This window comes from Bombyx mandarina, chromosome 12 (assembly GCF_030267445.1).
Source record: "Bombyx mandarina strain Sakado chromosome 12, ASM3026744v2".
In the NCBI taxonomy this organism is placed as follows: Eukaryota; Metazoa; Arthropoda; class Insecta; order Lepidoptera; family Bombycidae; genus Bombyx; species Bombyx mandarina.
In genome coordinates, this window is record NC_143219.1 from 9168209 (window position 1) to 9194122 (window position 25914).

Genomic DNA, 25914 nt, shown 5'->3' on the forward strand with positions numbered 1-25914 from the left:
ATCTTAAAGTGTTAATTTATAACGTAAGTAATATTCAAATAAATATGATGATTTCCTCGAAAAAATGTAAAATAAAACTTTTGCATTCCAATGGATTTGTTGCCATACTGAAGTTATCTAATATTGGTGTTTTAAAAATAATCAGTCGTTAATAAATACGGGATTTAAAGTTTTTTTTTCCAAATTTATTTAAACTTTGCAGAATATTCTAGACGTGATTTTGTATTCTTATTACTTAAATTACTTTATGCTATCATTTTATTATATCACTATGACTATTTTAAAGAATATAGTACATGCTGTGTCTCACTGTGATTACAGTGACAAGTACCACGTACTCTATATCTTTAGTATGCACATACCACGAGCTATTAACTAGTAACCCGTTTGGGTCACTTTAAAATTTTGAAACCAAAATAAATCAGTAAATCTGCAAACAAATCAGCGTTGTTTCTTAAGCTTTCTCTTTGGTATGAATTCCACAAAAACCGCGGGAAATAAAACCCTTGCAATATTTTTCAGAGCAGAAGGTTGTGTACGAAAGGTTGCGCGCGGCTGCTCGCTCTCGGTCTGCTGACGACTTGTCCTATGTATGTATATTTATGCATACATATGTATGTGTATTCAGCTCTGGTTTTCATGTGCACCATTCGGCACAGACACCAAGTTTTTATATTTGCTATTATCGTGGATGTTTTACATAATACAAGGTAATTTACAACATGTGGATAAACTAAAAGATTGACTTTCAAACATGAGACAAATATTTAAATAACACTACCGGTTAAGATAATTTAAAGGTAATCTATATATTAATACGTGAAGCTAAAACTTTGTATCCCTTTTTACGAAAATTGCGCGGACGGAGGAGCATGAAATTTTCCACACTTATAGAGAATATAGAGAAGAAGTGCACAATGCTAATATTTTTTTAAATACATTAAATCAATAAAGAAAACATTACACACACTATATACCATGTATTTGACGCACACACGCATGCATACTATTTATTGTCACACTTTTGTTCTTGACGTCTGTTGTCAAATTGAGAATAGATTAAATATTGTTTGTCTTTATTAATATTTTTTTATAGTGTAGCCTTGGCGAAATTTGTTATTATAGAAGTATAAAATACAACCATAATAGTGTACAAACTTACAGTTCCAATTAATTATAGTCGAATTTCGACTACTGCGGGACTCAAGCGAATAGTTTAAGTATTAAAAGTAACTGAACATTTTTTCTTTCAATTTATAAGCAAAGCTTTCATGAAAGCAGAAATGTTAGCCATGAATGACTTTTAGGAATCCCACAAAAATACCTCCCGATCTTAGTCCCTCTCTCGCTATTACTCGCTTTACAGCCCACAGATCGGTGTGGAGAAAAGAAGCCAAAATTCACTTTGACTTTCTTAGCCAGGAGACTCAGTGAGCTATTTACATTTAAATATTACTAGGTATGTCTATTTATATTTTCGTGTTTTATACATTTCCAAGTCGCTTATGTGAATGTTTTGTGAATTACTACATTTTGAAGTCACGTTATTCTGGCTCACAACAAAAAAACACATCAAGGCACGATATTGGAGCGCGAGTTATTTAAACAAATGGCTTTCGGTATTTCATGTATTTAGTAGTTGTAACAAAGCGTTTTTCTTGCAGTATTGAGCATCTTAATATAACTTCAAATGCTTCATGGCAATACTATGGCATTCATTTTAGCTTTAGAGTTCGCAAAGAAACAGCGAACATGGTCTTATAAAACCTTGAATAAGTAAACACTTCGATAAGTTGCTTAAATGCTTACAATCATCATAATATAGGAATATGTTAAAAAATACGGATATATTTTTATCGGTTGGATAAATCGCACTTTTGTATCTGTGGTCCAAATTCAAGAAATTTTATCATAATTTATTTACACTTGTTTAATGATAAATATACATTTGCCATTTTTATAGCTCGTTGTCATTTTTAATTAGACTTAGAGTTTGATTAGCTTTTTCATAATCGATGGTCTTTCTTGGTGCTTGAAGTTCATAATATAATAATCGATACCCTTTTACTCCCACGATATCTACAGAATCACTTAATTTCGAGTTGTACTGGGTTTTGCTATAGTTATTTTGTGATCGTAGATGAGACGGCATAGACCCCAGCCAACAGTGAGGGTCGACTCCTTCAGCCGGTTTCCTTGAAACTCCAGCGTCCTAACCCCGGTAGTGCACCAGCTCTTCATTCGGTTTTTGTCAGTGAGCTCGTCTCGCACACATACTCGTATATACCTAGTCAGGTCATAAATTCTGTCACATGTTTAATGTAAAATAATTGAAACAAGTTTATTCATTATGTAACCATTCATATACCAAAATGAACTTAACAAAACATAGATTCTTATGACACTAAAGTTTATTCAAAATGACCTCCGTGATTTTGAATACAGGTCTTCAATCTGCGCGGCCAGTCGTCTATCGCAGCACGAACGAGGTCCATGTCAATATCGGCGGCTGCCTTAATCAAGGATGTCTTGAGTGACTCCAAATTGGGATGAGGCTTTGAGCACGTCTTTTCCTCCAAGTGTTGCCATATCTTGTAATCTAACGGATTCAAATCTGGACTGGAGGAGGGCCAGTCTTCGTGCCGGATGAAGTCGATTTCACGCGCCGCCAGCCAGTCTTGTGTGCTCTTCGCTCTATGAGCTGGCGCCGAATCTTGTTGGAATACCCAGTGCCTGTTATTGAACATGGTATGAGAAACAGGTTCCACAAGGTTCGTCAGGACTGTATTTTGATACACAACTGCATTCGTTTTTACACCTTTTTCACAAAAATGTACCTCTGTTAAGCCCCAATAAGAAACTCCCAACCATACCGTGAGCGAGGATGGAAAATGACCTCGTTGGACACGCGGAATACGGTTGCTCGCTTCTTCACTACTGTGTGCGTACACCTTATCATTTTGTTTGTTGTAGCTCTCTTCTACGGTAAAAATTTTTTCATCCGAAAAAAGAATTTCCCGATATTTTTTTCCCGCGTACCGCTTCAACAAAGCGCGACATCTCTTCAGTCTCAGGTCCATTAGACGAGCATTCAAACGATGTCCTGTTTTTCTTCGATATGCCCGAAGCCCTAAGTCTTCATTTAACACCCTTTTCACCGTGGTTCTGCTTTACCCCATCTGAAGGGCCAACAGTTTCTGCTTACGTTTGGGATTTCTTTGAATTCGCGCCTTCACAGCTTTTATCACTGCTGGAGTCCTAACAGACCGAGGGCGACCACTTCTTGACCTGTCATCTACACTAGAGTCTTCATTGTATCGTTTGATGGTACGATAAACGAATCTTTTGGTTATATTCAAATTTTTCAGTATGTTAAAAATTTTAATTCGCGCGTAACCGCAACGATGCAACGCAATAACTGCAACACGGTCTTCTTTAAGCGTCCACTCCATATTTAAAAATGAGTAAAATTCTAAACGTATACATTTTTATTTTCATGAACAATTCGAAATTCGAATTCAATAAACTTTTTTGTGGCCAGCATTCTAAAAGAAAAGTTTTTACTGTGTGACAATACTTATGACCTGACTAGTTATATATCGAGCATTTTTTTATTGCCTAGATGTGTGCTCACATCCCACCTGGTGTTAAGTGGTTACTGGAACCCATAGACATCTACAACGTAAATGCGCCACACACCTTGAGATATAAGTTCTAAGGTCTCTGTATAGTTACAACGGCTACCCCACCCTTAAAACCGAAACGCATTGCTACTTCACAGTAGAAATAGGCGGGGTGGTGGTACCTACCCGCGCGGACTCACAAGAGGTCCTACCACCAGATATACATATATCCAGACTTCTTCAACTGTGTTGTAGTCACCCCTAGATCTTCTGGTATATTGTAACTATTATACTCTTATTCCTATCTTTCTTCACTTTTAAAAATATCCCATTAATATTATCCATAACAGATCAACTAATTAGATTCAGAATCGATTGTATTATTATTCGTAAATATTCGTAGATTTACTAATTTTGGCGGACATAAAGTCATCGCGGCCTGAAAGGTAAGACGCCTGGTGCATTCGTATCGAACTCGGTACCGGTATTCGAATCCCGTAACCAGGTATATTTTTTTCTATTGAAACAATAGAAGAATTTATTAATAAAAATTTATTAAAAAAATTAATGAATGTTAAAATATATTTTGCGTAATTACTGGTGGTAGGGTGTGTTGTGAGCTCGTACGGGTAGGTACTGCCACCACCCTGCCTATTCCTCCTATGAAACAGTAATACGTTTCAGTTTGAAAGGTAGGAAGCCGTTATATATTACCAATAAAACTGAGAACTTTCTCTAAGTGGTTGAGGATTGCACGTCTATGGGCTCTGGTAACCACTTAACATCAGGTGGGTCGTACGCTCGTCCAACCATGAAAGCAATAAAAAACTGATGGATAACATTTATTACTTTGTTTGTGTTTTCAAAATGTGATCTGTTTGATGGTATCAAAACCAGCCAGATAATAAAAATACAACCAAAGATATTTTCTTGCAAATTTTTACTTATAAACACGAAAAAGCTTGTTCCGCAACCTAATTTTTTTTTTTTGTTATAATATAATATGTATGAAATAATAAGACGAGGAGAAATATCATATCTTGTGTAGAATCTAAATAAAAATGTAATAAGTCGTAATTATAATTTAGTCCGAAAAAATTTTTCACCTACCTAGAAGTAATTTGCGTGAAATTAAATTTCCGAACTTTACGAGTACTTTGCATGCTGTTAATTTCTTCTTTATACGTCGACCACTCTGAAGATCTAAGATCGTAGAGTAATTGTAAATGAATGCTTTGACAATTTTTAACAATGCGGCGTAATTAGCTGCCACTTGGCCAAAATATATATATGTACGAGCTTTTGCCCGCGACTTCGTCTGCGTGGAATAGTTCACAAATAATGCTTTATTTTAGAACAAATTTGGTTAGCATAAAAACGTTATAGTGAGCTAACCTTAACATATAGACATATCGCGGCCTTTTTTTTAGATCTTTTAAAGGGGAACAAGTCCCTCATACATTAATTTAGCGAAACTTTAACCGTTTCCGCAGTGCACGCAGTGGAAGTTCTCAAAAAGGATTAAAACCCCAATTTTGAAACATTATTTATTGGTGCTCCGCTTGTATTGGTCTTGGCATGATGTTATATAACCTATCGCCTTCCTCGATAAATGGGCTATCTAACACTGAAATAATTTTTCAAATCGGACCAGTAGTTCCTGAGATTAGCGCGTTTAAACAAATAAACTCTTCAGCTTTATAATATTAGTATAGATTATGGCATTTCAACAATACATTTTTGATGTGAAACATCTATAGCCGCACGTAAAACCGATTTCTGGCGTGGCGACGCATGCCTTGGCGACGCGTCGCCATGCGCAATCGACTGTGCGATTTTCTCCCACTCGATCCGGCGTTAAGCCATCTCTCTCGCTACACTAAGCACGGATACCTATAGTGTATACTCCGTAGTGTATACAGTGTTGTTTACTACAGTACACATAACCTGTGTTTTACTTGAAAACAAATTATTTTTTCGTAATATGTATTTTATTTTATCATTATGACATGTTCAGTTCCTATCACAATCTGTTCTTTTCTGCATATTACTTTTAAAAAATAATGTCGATGTTTCACATCTGCCAGGCGTCCCGTGACGGCTCACATTTTTTTTATTACGTACTAGCTGACCCGGCACACTCCGTAGTGCCTCAATCGATAAATAAAAGACACATCAAGGGGACACATCAAAGGAAAAACAAAATTGTTTGTTTTTATATAATTCCGAGCTTTTTTATATTTTCTCACCTTTTAAACCTTCCCTGGACTTCCACGAATAATTCAAGACCAAAATTAGCCAAATCGGTAAGGCCGTTCTCGAGTTTTAGCGAGACTAACGAACAGCAATTCATTTTTATATATATATAGATAGATACGGAAAAGACTTTCACTAGTGTTTGAAATTAACTTCTAAACTATGGAACCACGCTAGTCTGCGATACGGCATTTTCGAGTCGCACGCCGTGACCTCAGTGCTCACCGCAAGCTGGGAGGGCCCAACAAGTTTGTACTCAAGGGTGTCTGTCAGTTTGAAAACCCTTAACAGATTTCGCGTGAAATACTCAACGTCACAATTTATATTCGTAGATTTCAAATACTTCAACTGAATATTTAGACCGGTTCGTATTCGGTGCCCATTTATTTTTTTGTTTTTCATTGAGGTAACCTACAAGCTGTCCTCAGAAAGGACAAAGTACTCAGGGTTATTTCATAAAATAACGAAATTTAAGTAACAGCATAAATGTAAAAATCAGCTCAAAGGACTTTAAGCAGGATTTTTAAAGTATGCCATTAGGCGTCCTAGAAATATTAGCAAAATACACTCATCTATTGTCATACCTAACTTTTTAATGTATTATCCAGTAAATTCTTATGTACTGATAGGGTATAGGGCAGGGCAGACTTGAAGTCCATAATGACGGGTATGACCAACTTGAGGAATATAACAGACGTAGGGTCAATGCAATTTAGACTTCAATTTTGTTATCCACCTAGTTATGTGGCTGAGTTTGAGTAAGCTCTTAACATTAAATGAATAAGGACTTTGTTTGCGTACCTTAACTAATTTACTGGTGGTAGAACCTCTTGAGTCCGCACAGGTAGGTACCGCCGCCTTGCCTATTTCTGCCGTGAAGCAGTAATGCGTTTCGCTTTGAAAGGTGGGGCAGCCGTTGTAACTATACTGAGACCTTAGAACTTTTATCTCAAGGTGGGTGGCGCATTTACGTTGTAGATGTCCATGGGCTCCAGTAACCACTTAACACCAGATGGGTTGTGATCTCGTCCATCCATTTAAGTAATTAAATATATATACCTAGTCAGGTCATAAATTCTGTCACATGTTTAATGTAAAATAATTGAAACAAGTTTATTCATTATGTAACCATTCATATACCAAAATGAACTTAACAAAACATAGATTCTTATGACACTAAAGTTTTTTCAAAATGACCTCCGCGATTTTGAATACATGCCTTCAATCTGCGCGGCCAGTCGTCTATCGCAGCACGAACGAGGTCCATGTCAATATCGGCGGCTGCCTTAATCAACGATGTCTTGAGTGACTCCAAATTGGGATGAGGCTTTGAGCACGCCTTTTCCTCCAAGTGTTGCCATATCTTGTAATCTAACGGATTCAAAGCTGGACTGGAGGAGGGCCAGTCTTCGTGCCGGATGAAGTCGATTTCACGCGCCGCCAGCCAGTCTTGTGTGCTCTTCGCTCTATGAGCTGGCGCCGAATCTTGTTGGAATACCCAGTGCCTGTTATTGAACATGGTATGAGAAACAAGTTCCACAAGGTTCGTCAGGACTGTATTTTGATACACAACTGCATTCATTTTTACACCTTTCTCACAAAAATGTACCTCTGCTAAGCCCCAATAAGAAACTCCCAACCATACCATGAGCGAGGATGGAAAATGACCTCGTTGGACACGCGGAATACGGTTGCTCGCTTCTTCACTACTGTGTGCGTACACCTTATCATTTTGTTTGTTGTAGCTCTCTTCTACGGTAAAAATTTTTTCATCCGAAAAAAGAATTTCCCGATATTTTTTTCCCGCGTACCGCTTCAACAAAGCGCGGCATCTCTTCAGTCTCAGGTTCATTAGACGAGCATTCAAACGATGTCCTGTTTTTCTTCGATATGCCCGAAGCCCTAAGTCTTCATTTAACACCCTTTTCACCGTGGTTCTGCTTAACCCCATCTGAAGGGTCAACAGTTTCTGCTTACGTTTGGGATTTCTTTGAATTCGCGTCTTCACAGCTTTTATCACTGCTGGAGTCCTAACAGACCGAGGGCGACCACTTCTTGACCTGTCATCTACACTAGAGTCTTCATTGTATCGTTTGATGGTACGATAAACGAATCTTTTGGTTATATTCAAATTTTTCAGTATGTTAAAATTTTGAATTGGCGCGTAACCGCAACGATGCAACGCAATAACTGCAACACGGTCTTCTTTAAGCGTCCACTCCATATTTAAAAATGAGTAAAATTCTAAAAGTATACATTTTTATTTTCATGAACAATTCGAAATTCGAATTCAATAAACTTTTTTGTGGCCAGCATTCTAAAAGAAAAGTTTTTACTGTGTGACAATACTTATGACCTGACCAGTTGTATCTAATTCCCACTATTTTACTCATTAAAACAGTAATCCTGATTTGCATTTGATTCTTCAGAGTAAAAACTTGCGTAATAGGAACGGTTGCGACAATTGTAAACTTTTTAATTTAATACTGTAAAGGTCTCTTGGAAAATATTGTCCTCAAAAACTTTCCCGTAAAACGTATTTTGTCAAAGATCCTTGTTAAAAACTTTGTCCAGTAATGGGAATCGCTTTGACGGAAACGTAGCTCCTTAATCATAGAACTGTAACTAACTGGGCTACACTTCATTAATTATAACTAAAATTATTAAATAATCCTTCGGGACACATTTTCAGAGACTCCCTTAAAAGATCCAGTTAAATTAAGAGCCGAAACTTAGCGAGAAAACTGACTCAACAAATATTTAAAAAAACTCCATCCGGAATTCACGAATAATTTAAATTTCAAAGGTCAAAATTAAAGGATATCATAAAAAGTACCGATCGGCAATTCATTATTATGCTACCCGCGTAATTTTATCAGAATTTTGGATATTGCTGTTTCTAAGCTACGATGACTTTGCATTAGAGCAAAACGAACGAGAAAAACGGCCGTAATTGATTCTCGTCACGAATCACTTGAAGGTACCGTTTCATCGTTCGCCTGTATTCAATTGTTTTCACAAGACTCCCTACTCGAAAGTAAAATAATTATCGAGAAACTCGAACATTTCACAGCAAGCTGAAAGTTGAATATGTGCAACTCAACTCGATAAGAATTTGTTGCGAGTTCACATGATAAAACTTTCATCAAAGCGCTTCGTCTTGGGTGGAAATTAAAAAAGTTTCGATGGGTGTTTCGGCCCCGCCCACAAAAACATTCCTTCATTGGAATCATAATCCAGCTAAAAGTTGTTTTAAACGGGTTCTAGTTATTGTTTCAGAAAGTTCGAACAAACAGGGCCGGCTGACCCTTGTCTAAGGGAAGCCATATAATCCGCTGACAACATTAGCGTCTTGTGACAACACGTGTAATTAATCTCAGTTATTACCCGTCATCGGAGTACCTTACCAAAGTACCTATTTCATCAAAATATAGCCGATGATATCAAACAATTTCATTGGTTATGTAATTTACAATACCCAATACACATTTTTTTTTTGGTATTGTAGAGGGCGTAACGGGCAGCTTTCGTAGAAACACAAGATAGTTTTAAGATAAGCTTGCATCTACACAAGCTCCAAACCATAACATACGGACCGTCGGTCTACCGAGAAACGTACACCCGTGGAAGATTGTCGTTATTCCCAAAGATGAATCCCTTAAAAATTGATTTCGATTAGTTTAACTACGCTCTAATGAAAAATATAATGAAACGAGAAAGTAAGAAATACCATAGATAATACATATATAATACACATAAATTAGTTATACCATAGAAAGGAAAGAAATACTTTAGAATGTTCTTTATCTCTTTGGAAGTGATCAGATTTTTTTAATTTTCAATGATAAAACGGAAAATACCGTTAACCTGTTAAATCGTCTACCGTCCTAACCGTCTGTTAAATTAATCTAAATCTTGAAATGTCAGTGATTATGGTCGAATTTCGATCATTAGGTAAAGACTACGAAATTGAATTTCATCGAATGCAAAAGATGTTTCATTTATTAAAAATATAAATAGTCGTATTAGCAGTCCCCAAATTTAAAATAGAGCCATAATAATGCAAAGATTAAATTTGATCGATACGTTTTACTAAATTGTAAGAAAGAATACTACAACATCACTTTACCATCACGAATAATCCATTAATATGAAGGAAAAACTTAAAAAACAGAGTACGGTATCCTGAGTAAGTTTGCACAAACACAATGAATTGTAATGCAAATACTTTTAATATTTAAAACGATGGCTGCGCTCCGCTCTTGTTTCCACGGCCCGATTTCGTAAAAAAAAAACTATTTTTATTATGATTTACAGATTAATGCAAGTAAATCATAACAAATCCTTTCAGCTATAATACTTGTATCATTTTATATTAAATATGCCATATATATCATTTATCATTAAATCTGTATGAAATTAAACTTCACTAATGAAATCTGCTGGTCTCTAACAAGAGCCCATAGACATCAAAATGTCAATGCCGCTAGCCACGAGTAATGAGGTCGCAGCATAAATATATATTTTTTTGCCAGCAGACGTCAGCAATGCCAGGGTCTTCGCCAAACCACTGCTTACCGTTATTATAAAATAGCTGTCTGTTGACAACATTTGACACTTGACTGTTTTGCGATAGAAATAGGCTGGAAAGTGGTAGTTACCCGTGCGGCGCGTACTTATTAACACATTCTACCAGTAGTCAAATATAGACCATAATATTTGACTTTCTATTATTAACGTAGAAATCTACAATACCGACGGTTAGTAGTCAATTACTTTGGATTAATGATGATTTTGAAAAAAGACAGACATTCTTTGGCAACAAACATCAAAACAAATTTTAAATATGAAACTCCGACCAAAAAAGTATCTAAATACTGCGTTAGCTATACAAAATACTAGCGTACTGCGTTAGTTACTGCGTTAGTTATATAATATACAAAACCTACCTACGAGAAAACTTACCATGAACCTATTTGAAAATACACGAACACCAACCAAGAAGAATCGTAGCAATTCCAACTGTATATCAACTCAAATACCTTACTTCCGCTCAGACAAACGAACTGTCAAAAACATCCGCCTAAACAATCAAAAACTTTATGACTTGTCATTAGGGAAAGGTAAACCTCTATATAGGAAATTCTGAAACTATTACTTGTTTACGTGGTGATGGGCGGAAATTACTAATAAACGTAGTTTATTCTCAAATTGTAATGTCAACAAGCTGACAGCACAAATGATGCTAAATAACTACCGGAACCCGTAGATGTTCTGACTTGAGGTCGATGTCTCAATGGCACTTTATACTAAAGGCTGTCTAATCGATCAAGCCGGGGCGATTACTGCTTAGCGGCAGAAATAGGCAGGGTGGTAATATCTACCTATATGTGCTCACAAAACCCTACTACTCGTACCAGTATTTACGAAGTCATATTATTATGTATATAATTAATTAGTTTTAAATAGGTTTTTTATTATTCTTATGCCAATTTTTCATTTAATTTAGGTGTAAATGAAATAACTAAATCTAGACTCCATCGAATCTGTGGTGCATAATTTTAGTGCTGTTTCCAATAATTTCAAAACCAAAACAGTTTTTTTCTTCCTATAAATGGAAAAATACTTTTTCGTAAATACTAACAAAAGTTTCTTTTAAATCTAACGGTGAACTCCCAAAAGATTATGTTGCAGAAAGTTTGCCCCGGGGGTATCATGTTGTGGCCGAATAATTTATAGCTTTTACCCTTACCAGAAACCCAAGCCACTATCATACAAAATTCCATAAAATCCTTTTATGACCATGTCTTTTATTAATTTCGTCGATATTGCTTACCGCCCGCAAACAAACGTCTCATAATTTTCTCTATTGAAAAATATATTGGAACATAAAATCAATATTATCAATCAATTTTTCAAAGCAGTCTGTGTACTTATTAAATATGTTGGGAACTCCGTTTGAACTGCTATTCTTCTTTTGGTTGGCCGTTTGGTTTGGTTGCTGGGATACCACATCTTAAACAGAACATCGTTCGAGCGGAAGCCAGCTTGACAGCAGTTATCAGAAGTAACTTTTTTAAACCATTTTGGTGTTGCCATCAAATTGAACCACTGAATGCTAATAATGCTTAATTTCTATTTCAAACCTTTCCGCTACGTGTTTTTTAAACTTGCTACACGTTTTCCTTGGTAAACATTTAAGGGCTTTGGTATTGCCAAACAAGCTTGTTAGGAAATTTTGTGTTATTTATTCTCTCTTACAATGGCTCTGAGCTTTATAATTCTGTCAATAAAAATGCTAATCGATTTTGTGAACAACTAATAGAAAACCTATTTTTGTTTTTTTTAGGCATCGTGAACCAATTTCTTAGAACGTAGCTCGAGATCTCTTACAATATGTATTCTCACATCCCTGTTTCCTGGAACACATCTCAACATAAAATTACATTACAAATACAATTAGTCTCCTAGTCTAAATAATGTGTAGTTGCGTGGAACATGTAACGTGATATCAACACAGTTAATTAATTTACTTTAAGTTCAATTATAGATACTTCAGTAGCGAACATCTTCTATCGATACTGAAGTACTTACCTATAATTTTAATAATGTCCGGAAGGTAATTAATGCGTCGCATCCGACTGTTCAATTTGGAAACTTATCAAATACTAATAAAATACATTGTCAATACGAACCGCCAAACAATGTACTAAACCGAAATTAACGTTGAATTACCTCACATCTCATGAAAACTTCATATACTACTTAGACGAATTTAATATTTCAAAGCCATTGGTAGTCAATCGATACAACAGCGGTATTCGACGGCCGAATCAATACAAACGTATGTAAGTACGTTACCTGTTCGCTGTATAAATAAGCAAAATATTGAGGGCGACCGTAAGCCAAATCTAAAGTGCGTCATTTCTCAACATTTCAAACAATACCAATCCTTTACTACGAGTATAAAGCACAAATCGAACTACACCGTATTCGTACAACTATTTTAACTGTCGTTAATATAAATTTATTACACCGTAATTGAGCGTTGTTTCGAGTTGGGATATTTTATTACGTATTGCTTTCTCGAATTTTTATTGCTGTTTAATGTTCGGTGACCACGAATGATTTAAAATTAATGTTTTGACTATAATAGCACAAACAATTTCAAGAAAACAAAGTAATATTACCAGTCGTTAAAAGCAAGTTCAATTTATATACAAACACTAATTGTTTATGAGCAATACTCGTAAGGCTCGAAGAAGTTTTGCAATTCATTTTTTTGGTGATATTATCTTCCTTCTGCAAAACCAAGCCATCAGCTAGTATGCTGAGACATACCATAAAATTTTATAGCTCAACCACATGTCCTTTTTTGATGCTGAGTATAATGACTGCGACGTAGTAAAATTTATTTTTGAACGGAATATGGTTTTTTTACTTCGATGAAATATATTTTATTGCAAACAAAAATACTTCTATAGTTATATGTATTTTTGCAAAAAGTGTATGTGAAAATCTTTTAATTTACAAATAAATTCTGTGGTGATTGTAATTGAATTTCTGGTTTCTACTTTATAAGTTGTACTTCACTAAAAGTAAGAACTACACTTATGTGATTTAATTAAAACATATTTTACGATTTAATACCGCGGTTTTTAAGCGGCTTAATATTGCGTAAAAGTAGTTTTAATTACGTCTAAGACTCGCGAACACCGAAGAAAAAACTAATGTAACTTATCAATAATATCTACTGAGTTGCGTGGACTCAAGTATTTCTAGTAACTTATAGACTCGTACTAAGGTAAAGTAGAGCGACGCGAGACAGTGTAAGTGGCCCAGTTAGGCCTTTTGTTCTATCTAAACAGTTGTTTCTGTCAACGCCGACTTTTCCAGCGTAAGCTCCATGTGATAAAGAAGTTTAAAAACAATAGCTACATTGCTTTTCATTTATTTCTATAAAAGCTATTTATAATATACAAAATCTTTTATTATCGAAAGTGGATATCCGGATAATCCCGGATTTAGAAGTACTATCAAAAGTAAGTATTTTTATTAAAAAACACAAATTTCCTTAACACGATATTGAAGTTATTAACTTTTCCTCGGCTCATTAATTTGAAGAATGATGAAGATTAAAATTTACGAAAGTCATAATTAGATTCTGTCCTGTCTTGAGTGGCATGATATTCTTAATAAATTAAGGGCTCGGATCAATTTATCTTGTCGATAACGTTGTACCTTCAGTGAATTACGTCAGATGTTATTCATTAGTAGGTAGTTTGATAATAAAGACATTTATGAAATAAGAAATACTCCTATAATGATTATATTGACCAATTCGTATTAATTAAATCCGTCTATTCCCCAACGTTAGACTATATTTCTCTCGGACTGTAGCTTAACACACATCGACCCACATTTGAAAAATACGCTATCCGAAAAACTATTATCTTCCCATACATATCTGGAAAAGGTTACGGTATTTTTATTATTCAATATTCCACCGAGACATAGCTTTTAGGTACAGGATTAATATTGGATAAAGCCCTGTATCCTTAGTGCGTTTTCCCAATCATTGACTTTATGTAGGAAATGTGTTTGGAAAAATGATAAAGTTTTATGAAGTCGTTATAATTTTACAATCACAAGCATTAGCTATGAAAATCTCTTAAAAGAGAACATTATAGTCCACATTGTTATCATCCATTTACTTTATGGGATCATAATAACAATAATTTTAAAAAGTCTTCATGATTTTTCATGCTTTCATTATCCTATGCGCCCGGAGCATTCATATCAAGCGACGCAACTGTGCCGGTATTCGAATGTCGCAAGCAGGTACCAATTTTTCTAATGGAATACGTATCTAACAAATGCTTACAATTGACTTCCACGGTGAAGGACCAAATAACCAAAAGTAACAGACCAAACCACCAAGTAACCAAAAGTAAAAAAAAGTAACCAAATTTAACTCGCAAGATCTTAGAAAGTTCGTATTAGTAGGTACCACGATGCTAATTATTTATGTCGCAACACACTCATGCACTCCGACTTGAAGAATGGAACAACCGTAATACAATACAATCCAGACTTAGAACTCGCGTCTGAAACATCTACCCAATTAAAATAACTTAATTTGAAAGGAGTGTAGCATTTATTCTTATGTTTATCGTTGCGATTTCTACAACAATTCGGAGGCGGGAGGTCTTCAACATTCCTTATTTTTCCTACCTAAGCTGATACCCTTGAGAGGCTATATCAGCGTTACCCTAGCGTGTAGGTGGGCTCAAACCGGAGGTGTTGCTAACACTGGCCCTAGAAAGAGCAGTGCTTCCATGAATCTACAAGCGGTTCAGAAACGCGACCTACTGAGAAGATTTGGCGAGAAACTCAGTGGACTGTATCTATGGGTTAATTTACTCGCCGAGCTCTTCGTCGGAAACTACGGGTTCGGCGAGGACGGTGACCGGACAACATTCCAGTGCCCATTGACTTCACTTACAAGCTAGGCACTAGCTCCTTTGTCTTTAAATTAACAAAATTCGAAATAATAATTATAATTTATATCAAAGATGCACATTTTCACGTAACAATATTGTCACCGAAAAAAATATGCTAAAATTACAAGTAAATACATTTCCAAAAAACCATAATGAATATCGTATTTAAGTTAGTACGATGCTACCAGAAATGAATGTTGTTTTGCGGTATATGTATAACTTATCGAATGTGTTACGTTTGCGGCAGGTTGGTGTATGTTGAATCACGTGCCAAATGGTACAAGCGTAGTGGCTGCCGTACACAAATGTATGTGTTAACATGTCACGGAAGTCGAGTCCGGCCGAGCGACGATAATCCCCTTAGTGACTAACGAACTGGCCAGCTACTCGGCAGATGACTAGCTATTGCACTTTGGACTATTTTTAAACTTCACTACACCAATATAAATATATTTGTATATTTATAAAGCGTTTTTAGTACACATTAATACATTCATTTACAGCGATTAAGGCCTCGCGAAATGTTCAGTGTTTACGTATGTACGATTGCCAAGAAGACAATTTTACGGTTCGTAGCACTGCATAGATTTGTATGTAGGCAAACATTTGCGGCCAAATTAGTGAATGTGTATAAATTTTTATTATGGTATATCATACACGCCCGAAAATGGTCAGCAGAGTCCGTCAACACTTACAACGCGAATGCCTACGTTCACCATGAGGCTACCCTTCAAACCGATATGACTGCTTCGCTGCATAAACAGTCACGATAGCGGTACTCACCCGTGCGGGCTCACAATGCGCTGTATCACGATTAATGAAGCATATTTGTAAACTTCGCCGGTTAGATTTTATTCCCGCATCGTGGAAGTCGATCATAAATATGTGTCAAGTACGTAGTATCTAAAAACAACAGATTCCTGCTTGCGGAATATGAACACCGGCATAGTGAGGTTGCTTGATACGAATACACCGGACGTCTTATCTTTCAGACAGCGACGACTTCATGTCCGTTATCGTTTTTGCCACGTACCATCCGGCTCTGAAATAACTGCAATGAAGTTTCCTGAGCACTATGACATAAATTTCTTCAAATGAGATTTATGGCAATCTTCGGCGTAATATCATGGTTCATATCAATGCCATTGCCTACACCGGCTTAGATACGGCCATGGCATTACGAGGTTCACGAATGATAATGCCCTCTCACCATCGAGGCTGGCCATATTCTATTACAATGAAAAGTAGATAACAAATAAAAAAAATCACTAGTAGTACCTAAATGAAAAGTTTTATTTGAAATAATTTGCATTAATGCGATGCATTTGAGAGAACCGTACCAAAATCGGAACATAGCAGTTGCTTTCGAGAAAAATTTGAAGAACTAAAGGGACTTCGGTTCCCTCTGTATTTTGTACCGTATGTTCCATGGGGAGTGCTCTGAGGAATTGTTCGAGATGATACCGGCATCTCGTTTTTACCATCGCACCTCCCGCCACCGGAGTAGAGTTCATCCACACTACCTGGAGCCACTGCGGTCATCCACAGTGCGTTTCCAGAGGTCTTTTTTGCCACGTACCATCCGGCTATGGAATGAGCTCCCCTCCACGGTGTTTCCCGAGCGCTATGACATGTCCTTCTTCAAACGAGGCTTGTGGAGAGTATTAAGCGGTAGGCAGCGGCTTGGCTCTGCCCCTGGCATTGCTGAAGTCCATGGGCGACGGTAACCACTCACCATCAGGTGGGCCGTATGCTCGTCTGCCTACGAGGGCAATAAAAAAAAATAAAAAAAAATAACAAAATTCATACAGTAAAAGCTAGGTTCGCGGGGTATACGTTGCGTAAATATGCCGCGAATACTGAAATCGTTAATATGGAAAAGCGCGTTTACAAAGGATATTCGGTTGGATACCTACATATTGGAATCCTTATTAACAATGTATATGTACCGATGTGCCGATTAGATCCGCGAATAAAGAAATATTTAACCGCGAACATGGGAATTGGTTCGCATTTTTTTATCCGCGAATAGCGAAAACGCAAATGAAGAAAGCGCGAATAAGGAGCTTTTACTGTATACCCAATTTACATAGAGTTATGCAGTATTGCAACCTGAAACTGACCAATATCGGTCTACCCTAGATGACAAAACTTAATGTTTTTTTTTTTATCTTTAATATTATTTATGATAGTAGTGTGACTGATTAATAAAGATCAAAGATATAATTTAATACTATAATAGTTTTTAAAGAAACATATTTTAAAAGTAACTTAAAGTATCTAAAAATGTATCTATCTACTTACTCCTAACTTAAAGTATCTATCTACTTATTCGGATAAGTACCGTATTTCATATTTTCTCGTTTAAGCGAATCAAATGTACCTGTGTCAATAATGTTTAATCCAAAAACGAGTGCGAGTTTTTAACTTTACAATTTTCGAAGTGTCAATATTATTTCGACTAATTTAACGAGTCTGTCAAGCGTTAAGTAAACAGTATTCGAAAACGTAACTCGATAAATAAATCGAGCCGATAAATGTAGGCTGTTAATAATTGTTGTTATACAAGAGCACGAGAGTAACACATATGTGCACTCGATCTAACGTAGGAAAATGTATTTGAGGCCTAATAATCTAAACTTTATTCGGGAATTGCAAAATAATGTTTATTTAAAACATTTAAAACCACTAGCAAGTCCGACAAAAACGTCGGTTGTAAACGACGCTGACGAATTACATTGCTAACAGGCGGTGAACAATTAGAATGTACCTACGAACATAAATACCTAGCATAATTATATCAATACCATGTCTATTTCTGAAGCAGACACGCGTTCCCTTTTTGAAAGGTTGAACAGCCGTTATAGACAATTGAGACTTAGACATGAGGTCTCAAAGTGGGTGGGGATTTTGCTTTGTGATGGCGAATGGCTTCGGTGCGGGCTCACAAGTCGCCTACCAGTAAAATACCTAGTCCAGCCATAAGTTATTTTTTAATGAAGTAATATAATATTATTAAAATTTATACCTAGGTATATATTTATTAAAGATACAGCAAAAAATAAAAATATGTTCTATTCGAAATGGCCACCTTTGGCACAGGCCTTTAATCTGTTTGGCCACGAATTTATGGATTTATGCACTATTTCCAAGGGAAATTTGGCCATAGCTAGCTCCAAAGGTTTTTTAAGAGACTCAAAGTCGCCGTGTCGTTTAGAGCAGACCATGTTCTCTAAAACTGACCTCAATTCGAAGTCTAAAGGGTTGAGGTCCGCACTAGATGAGGGCCAGTCTTCAGCTCTTATAAAGTCCGGAACGTTGCTTTCAAACCAGGCTTGGGTAGTTCGTACCTTGTGACTAGGTTCAGAGTCCTACTGGAAAGTCCACGGTATATTTTTAAAAAGTGTATTGTTGAGAGGTTTCACAACATGATCCAAGACTGTATCTTGATACACTTTGGCTGAAGTTTTCACTCCTTTTTCACAAAAATGTAGTTCTGCGACTCCTTGATAAGACACGCCCCACCAAACCATCACTGACGCAGGATGATGACCACGTTGTACCTTTCCGACCACTTGAGCAGCTTCTTTAGAACTGTGAGCGTACACTTTATCGGTAAAAAGGATATTTCTGTACCTTTCACATGCATATCGCGACAGAAGGCATTTTGATCAATCTACTCTCTTTAATTGTATAGATTGATTTAGGGCAAGTCCTGTATATCGACGATAAGCACCGAGCTTCAGGTCTTGTTTTATAATACGCGACAGAGTCCTAGCGGGAATCTTAATTTCTCGCAAAAAGAGTTTTGCTTCCTAATGGGGTTTCGACGAATTCTGTCTTTAACAGCATTAACAACCTTTGTAGTTCTAACAGCACACGGTCGCCCCGATCTTTTCTGGTTTTCGACAGACGAAGTGTTGTTGTATTTGTTGATAATAATATATACGAATATACGGCTGATACCAAGCTTTTGAAGTGTCTGGAATATGACCGATGGCTCCACACCCACTTTGTGCAAGGCGATCACTGCAATTCTATTTTCTTTATCAACCCATTCTATATTGTAATAATAATTAAATAATGAACAGGAAAAAATATGTAAAGTGGCGAAAAATCGAAAGAAGTTTTTAAAATAATATACGTATTCCAAATTGAAAGTAATTAAAAAGTTGAAAAAAAGAAAAGATTTAATTTATGCTTAGTGTTCATCTATTTATTTAGTCCTTACCGTGTATGTATACATCCGTATGGATAATACAATGCTAATAACTGCAAATTTCACTTACAAGCCTTTCGAACCTACAGTTTACGTAAAATCGATTCCCAGTGTCAAATTCAGTGGACAGTTTTCATGAAGACGATTGTAGCCAATAAACGTAGGTACATGACCGTGCATTCACAACTTCAGAACGTCCCAATAAAAGTCCATGAAATATGCATCGGGTTACGTAGCTTGGACGTTTGTTCAATAACTTATCAAATTAGCGTGCTTCGATTTTGGCATATATTATAACATTATGTTTGGAAACACAATTTTCCAGTTGAAAATTCACTTCATTTCGAATGGAATTGGTTGTGTGAACTTTGCTACGATTCCACGCATATTACGAGTATCGTGTTCAACTGTTGATTATTTAGGTAAGTACATACAAAACTAATCAAAATAGCAAAGGCAAGCGAGCCAAACCAACAATTTTAAAGTGATCTCTCATAAAATAGATGGAAGAATCTAGAACAAATGTTTCATTTATATCAACAAACGTAGCACAAGCGAAACCTTGTCCCGGTAACCCTTGTTAAGGTTTGGAAAGGTCAGGCGGCAATCATTCTTCATGAAATAACTATAAGTAGATCAGAAAAGTCAGTTTTGTATGTCGAGAGCTAGTTCCAAATAGACGGGAGAAAATCTCAGAAGGATAACAAACAATACCAGACAAGAAAGCGTTCATGTGAACCATACGCCTCTTACAGTCAACGATATATTTAGAAATTATTTAGCTTCAGGTAATATGCATGGGCTTAAATTTTGTCCAGGACTTGAGCCTTCTAACACTCTATTAACGTAAGTATTTAAAAAAACCGCATTTAACTGGATTTTTTAAAGCAAAACGCGCTAAGGCATAACTGAAGAAGCACTCAGTACAAATAAAGTTAGATTCCGAAATTATATACATTGCTAGTTTGATTTGATCATAAAATGTTATACAGTATTATTTCCGTTATTGTAGATGGCAGCCTTGAACACGGTACTTACTTAGCTACGTATTGATTGAGATAAATTGGTACCTGCCATAGGATTTGATCCCTGACAACTTACATTACTCTTGGTTAGTAACAACAGGGTTCACCGCATTCTATATTAAGCATAACAATTTGATGTTGCACAAAAGCTAAGCGATTAATTGAGCAATTTTTTTTATCTCTAACAAATGAGGATGTATCAGAAGTATGCATTTTTATTTATATATTATATAAGATCTAAGAATCAATCGCCCAATAGGTGTCGAGACATCTAGCACGTGTTTTCAAGACATCTACGGTGAAGAAACAACATTGCGTAAAATAAAACCCACAAATTACTTATATTCGGATACTTACTGGTATTTGATTTATTACTGATTATAAGATGTAGGTACTTATGAACAATTTTAGCGGTACGCAGCGACTTGGCTCTGCCCCTGGCATTGCTGAAGTCCATGGGCAACGGTAACCACTCACCATCAGGTGGGCCGTATGCTCGTCTGCCTACAAGGGCAATAAAAAAAAAAAAAACAACCAACCATGTTCTACCATCGTACCCATTTATGCCACAAATCATTCATGTTTTCTGGTTCTAAGGGCCCAAAGTCGTTTTAAAATACAATTTGATACCTCAACATCATTTGTATCGTAGTAAGTGGTGACATTCACATCGTTGTCTCTATAACCTACTCAGTAACCGCTTGATACCAGGTGGGTCGTGTTTTCATCTCACATAGAATAACAACAAAATTATGAAATTATAACTTCAACATTCAAGGTAACTAGCGACGATTTTTATGTTATAATTCGAAAAGCTTAGATATTTAAAACCAAATGAATGCACCGCTATTTGGAATTGCAAGAACTATGATTAACTCAATGATTACTTAATACTGAAACGGCAACATTAAAGTTGGCGATCCATTAATAAAGCAACAGAAAGAGATAAAATCGTTTGTTTTTATTTCGAATACAACCTTTGATTTATAGTCGAAGTGATCGTTTGTACAAATTGACAAGGAGAACACAACGCCACTGCAACAGTGCAGAGTTTCCAATTAGACAGTCGCTGCCTCGAAGGCATTACAGTTCAGTTGCTATACAACGTTTACTACACTACGTGGCACGGCTATTAATGCAGAAATCACTCGATTGCAATGCTTGTTACCGAAGAGACGAAATATTTGAAACATATTCTCAATTAAAAAAAAAGTTTTTTTTTTCTTTTTAGTAATCTCTATATATAAAAATGAATTGCTGTTCGTTAGGCTCGCTAAAACTCGAGAACGGCTGAACCGATTTGGCTAATTTTGGTCTTGAATTATTTATGGAGGTCCAGAGAAGGTTTAAAAGGTAGATAAATATGAAAATACTCGGAATTAAATAAAAATAACAATTTTGTTTTTACTTTGATGACGGGGGACACCCGTCGGACGGATTCCTTTTGTTTGTTTTATAATAAGTTTATTTTATACAAAAGTTTAGGACTTTTATTTATCGATTGAGGCACTACGAAGTCTGCCGATTCAGCTAGTACAACATAAATGAAGAATTCACAAGCCACATCATTCCAAAATATATATAGAATTGTCCCTATAACCACTAATAAGACTAGTTGAGCCGAGAGATCGTTATCTAGAAAGGTGAACATATCTTTTTTTCAATTAAATTATACCTAAAGATTCCTAAAAATATTGCAGCAGATACAAACTAATAGTTTAAATAATAGTGTTCGAACGCAAGCGTTACACATAAATATATTTAATTTATTTGCTTGTTCCCGCCTGCTATACCTTATCTCTGACATAGCTTGTTTTTCGCTTTTTACCCTTACTTTTAAAGCAGTCGGGCTAATGTTACATTGATTCATTAGCTAGCTAACATAACATAGCTAGCATAGCTATTAGCTATTTGATAAGTTTGATGGGTTGTAGTAAAGTATTGTTCACGATGAGATTAACGGGAAGTAATTGGAAGTATTTCGTATCTTTTTTTTTTTTTTTTTTTTTATTGCTTAGATGGGTGGACGAGCTCACAGCCCACCTGATGTTGAGTGGTTACTGGAGCCCATAGACATCCACAACGTAAATGCGCCACCCACCTTGAGATACAAGTTCTAAGGTCTCAAGTATAGTAACGACGGCTGCCCCACCCTTCAAACCGAAACGCATTACTGCTTCACGGCAGAAATAGGCAGGGTGGTGGTACCCACCCGCGCGGACTCACAAGAGGTCCTACCACCAGTAATTACGCAAATTATAATTTTGCGGGTTTCATTTTTATTACACGATGTTATTCCTTCACCGTGGAAGTCAATCGTGAACATTTGTTGAGTACATATTTCATTTGAAAAATTGGTACCCGCCTGCGGGATTCGAACACCGGTGCATCGCTCAACACGAATGCACCGGACGTCTTATCCGTTAGGCCACGACGACTACAAATCTATATCTTGTCTGTATCTATATCTGTATCTTGAAAGAATATAAATATTTAGTGTATACAATAATTAATAGATCGAAAAAAGCCAACACCGTCGTTTACCGAATTGAATAAATTTAAATTATCCGAAGGAATTTTTTGCTGAAAGGGACCAATGATCTTTGTTATTGTCGACCTTAAAGATTAACAAAACAAGTAACAACGCATTCATCAAGCCATGAATGGGGCTGCCGTATAAAATACTGGGCAGGGCGGGACCTTTATTATTCACGTATTACTAATTAAACAGTCTATTGTACCTTATTTTAAACAAAAAAGTACATACCCAAATTAATTTTAATTTCAAATTTGTACAGTTTTATCATACACTAAGTTCGAGATGTATGAGAGCTTACGTTTAAGCAAGACAATCACCACGGTGAACTGTAATATATTTTAAGTTTATAAAATATAAATGTAACAATGTTTATCACTAAATGGAAAAAAAATCCTAACACGGATTACACATGCGGAATACGAACCTAACAAATAAATGTTCACGATTGACTTCCACGGTGAAAGAATAACATCGTGTAAATTAAATATCAAACACGATAAATTGTAATTTGCGTAACTACTGGCGGTAGAACGTCTTGTGAGTCTGCACGGTTAGGTACCACCGCCCTGCCTATTTCTGCCGTGAAGCAGTAATGCGTTTCGGTTGAAGGGTGGGGCAGCCGTTATACTGTAAAACAAGTGAGACCTTAGAACTCATGTCTCGAGGTGGGTGGCGCCATTTACGTTATAGATGTCTATGGGCTCCGGTAACCACTTAACACCAGGTGGTCCGTGAGCTGGTCCATCTATCTAAGCAACAACAAAACATACTCTCACATATATTATTAATTTTCTACTCAATCCTCGTATTCTTAAGCACCTAGTCGTGATTTCGCATGGATGAATCTATGTAGTCCGTAAAGCTACCTAGTAATAAGTACATATGTATAAACATAATCATCAATAATATTTAAAGACATCAAAGTCACAAATAAGCTACTGAAATAATATTTACTTAGTCTTTTGATCCTCAGGCAACTTCGAGGAATGTCAAAGAAAAATATGTATCGACCTAAAAAAAAAGGTAATGCCCTATTAATTATTTTGTCGAATCTCATAAAGCATTTGGGGATTATAAAATTGTAAGTTAACTCAAAATATGTATATTCTATGGAATAAAATCCCTTTGAAGTTCTTTTACCGCGTGTAAAACAAAAAATATGCCTTAGGATTTTCTTTTGTGAAAAATGTAAATTCTTTTTCTGAAGATACTCATAACATTAATTATGTTGAAGATAATTAATTACAATCAGTAATACTATTATACAAAATTGGTAAAATGCTACGACTTTAGCATTGGGGATGTCATATATTGCCAACAGTTTAATGTAAGTTTTATGGTGTAGTATAGTTGAAGGAATTTCATTTGAATAGTCTCAGAACCTACTTTTAGTACGAGTAAGTAAAATTTTACATTCTTAATTTAATTTGTGAACCTTATCCTCTTACCTCAGTGAGTGTCGCACTTTTAATGGGACACCCTAACATCGCTTTCGTTGAAGTTAAATTAATTTTGTTCACAACTCAATTTCACTGTAAACACAAATAAACCACACGTGAGTACTGAAACAGAAAAAAATCACTATCAAAAAAAATTAAACAATGAACTCAGTTGACGATGTTGCACAGTATCGGAAATGAAACACAGAGACGACAATCCTTGCGCGCGGTGCTTCGATACTGAATTTTCTTCCTCCCGCCCAAACGTTCCGAGCTTACCCGAAGTTTCCCGATCGCGCCCGACTCTCCCCCGATTCAGGGAACCCACTCGATGAAGTGGTAAGTTTTTACGACTACCCATTGGCGAGCGTGGTCGGGAGCGATATAAAAGGATTCTTTGACACCTGTTCCCGATTATTTTCTTTTACTTTCGCTTCTTCACAATGTAGCTTTATGAAGTATTGGTTGAGTACATTGCACTGAGAAAACTGTACAAAATAATCAATATTCTAAGAAATTGTATTTAAAAATCGCAGTTCTTTGTCACTGAAAAATTCAGATTTCTATTAAATTGTTAATATTAATTGTAACTCGAATTGACTTGTGTTCGGTCATAAAATTAAAATACAAAAGTTAACAAATCCACTACCTACTAAATTAATTTAATATTTAAGACTAAAAGGAAGTCAGTACTTTAATGATAAACCAGGTCAAGACCTTTAAGCGTGACGATTGTCATTACGTCATTACGAGTACAAATAAGCGTTGTAGTACAAGGGTATAAAACCTCTAAAAATATACTTAGAAAACCTGTGTTACTTTACTTTAGCTGTTACAAAATTGAGATTTTGACCACATGTATCAAGGTCGGTGTTGGCATTCATGTTGTGATGTCTACGGGTTCCAGTAACCACCTAACATCAGGTGCGCCGTGAGTTCATTCATCAGTCCACGTAATAAGAAGAAACGGTATGATTTTAAAACATCAATAAAGTTTATCCAGTAACTCGAAAAATGGTATCCAATAGAGCCGATTCACTGAATATACTTAAGTTAAAACCTCTATAAAACAACATATTAATTGAAGGGGACATTGTGAATCCGCGCTACCTGCAATGGAAAGTACACTCATGTGAAAAGTACTTAGTGCGCATATTGCATCTGAAACTGCAATAAAATCGGGATCAACTGTTATGACTCCACTTGTGAAGTATAACAATGGTATTAAAATGTTCCGGGTTATATCTGCAGTCCGTAGTTGCTACCTGTACACACAGAAGCTTAACTTTTAAATTTTAATGAAGCGCAAA

The 25914-nt window shown here is 36.1% G+C and overlaps 1 protein-coding gene across 1 annotated transcript in view; it reads right to left on the reverse strand.

Annotated features, from left to right (window-relative positions):
- The window catches only part of LOC114247987 (uncharacterized), a 35215-nt gene extending 10369 nt beyond the window's left edge, over positions 1-24846 (reverse strand). Inside the window, exon 1 of the mRNA XM_028181088.2 lies at positions 24614-24846. The gene's annotated coding sequence lies outside the window, so the exon portion shown is untranslated. The remainder of the gene's footprint in view (positions 1-24613) is intronic.
- Between the last annotated feature and the right edge of the window lie 1068 nt (positions 24847-25914).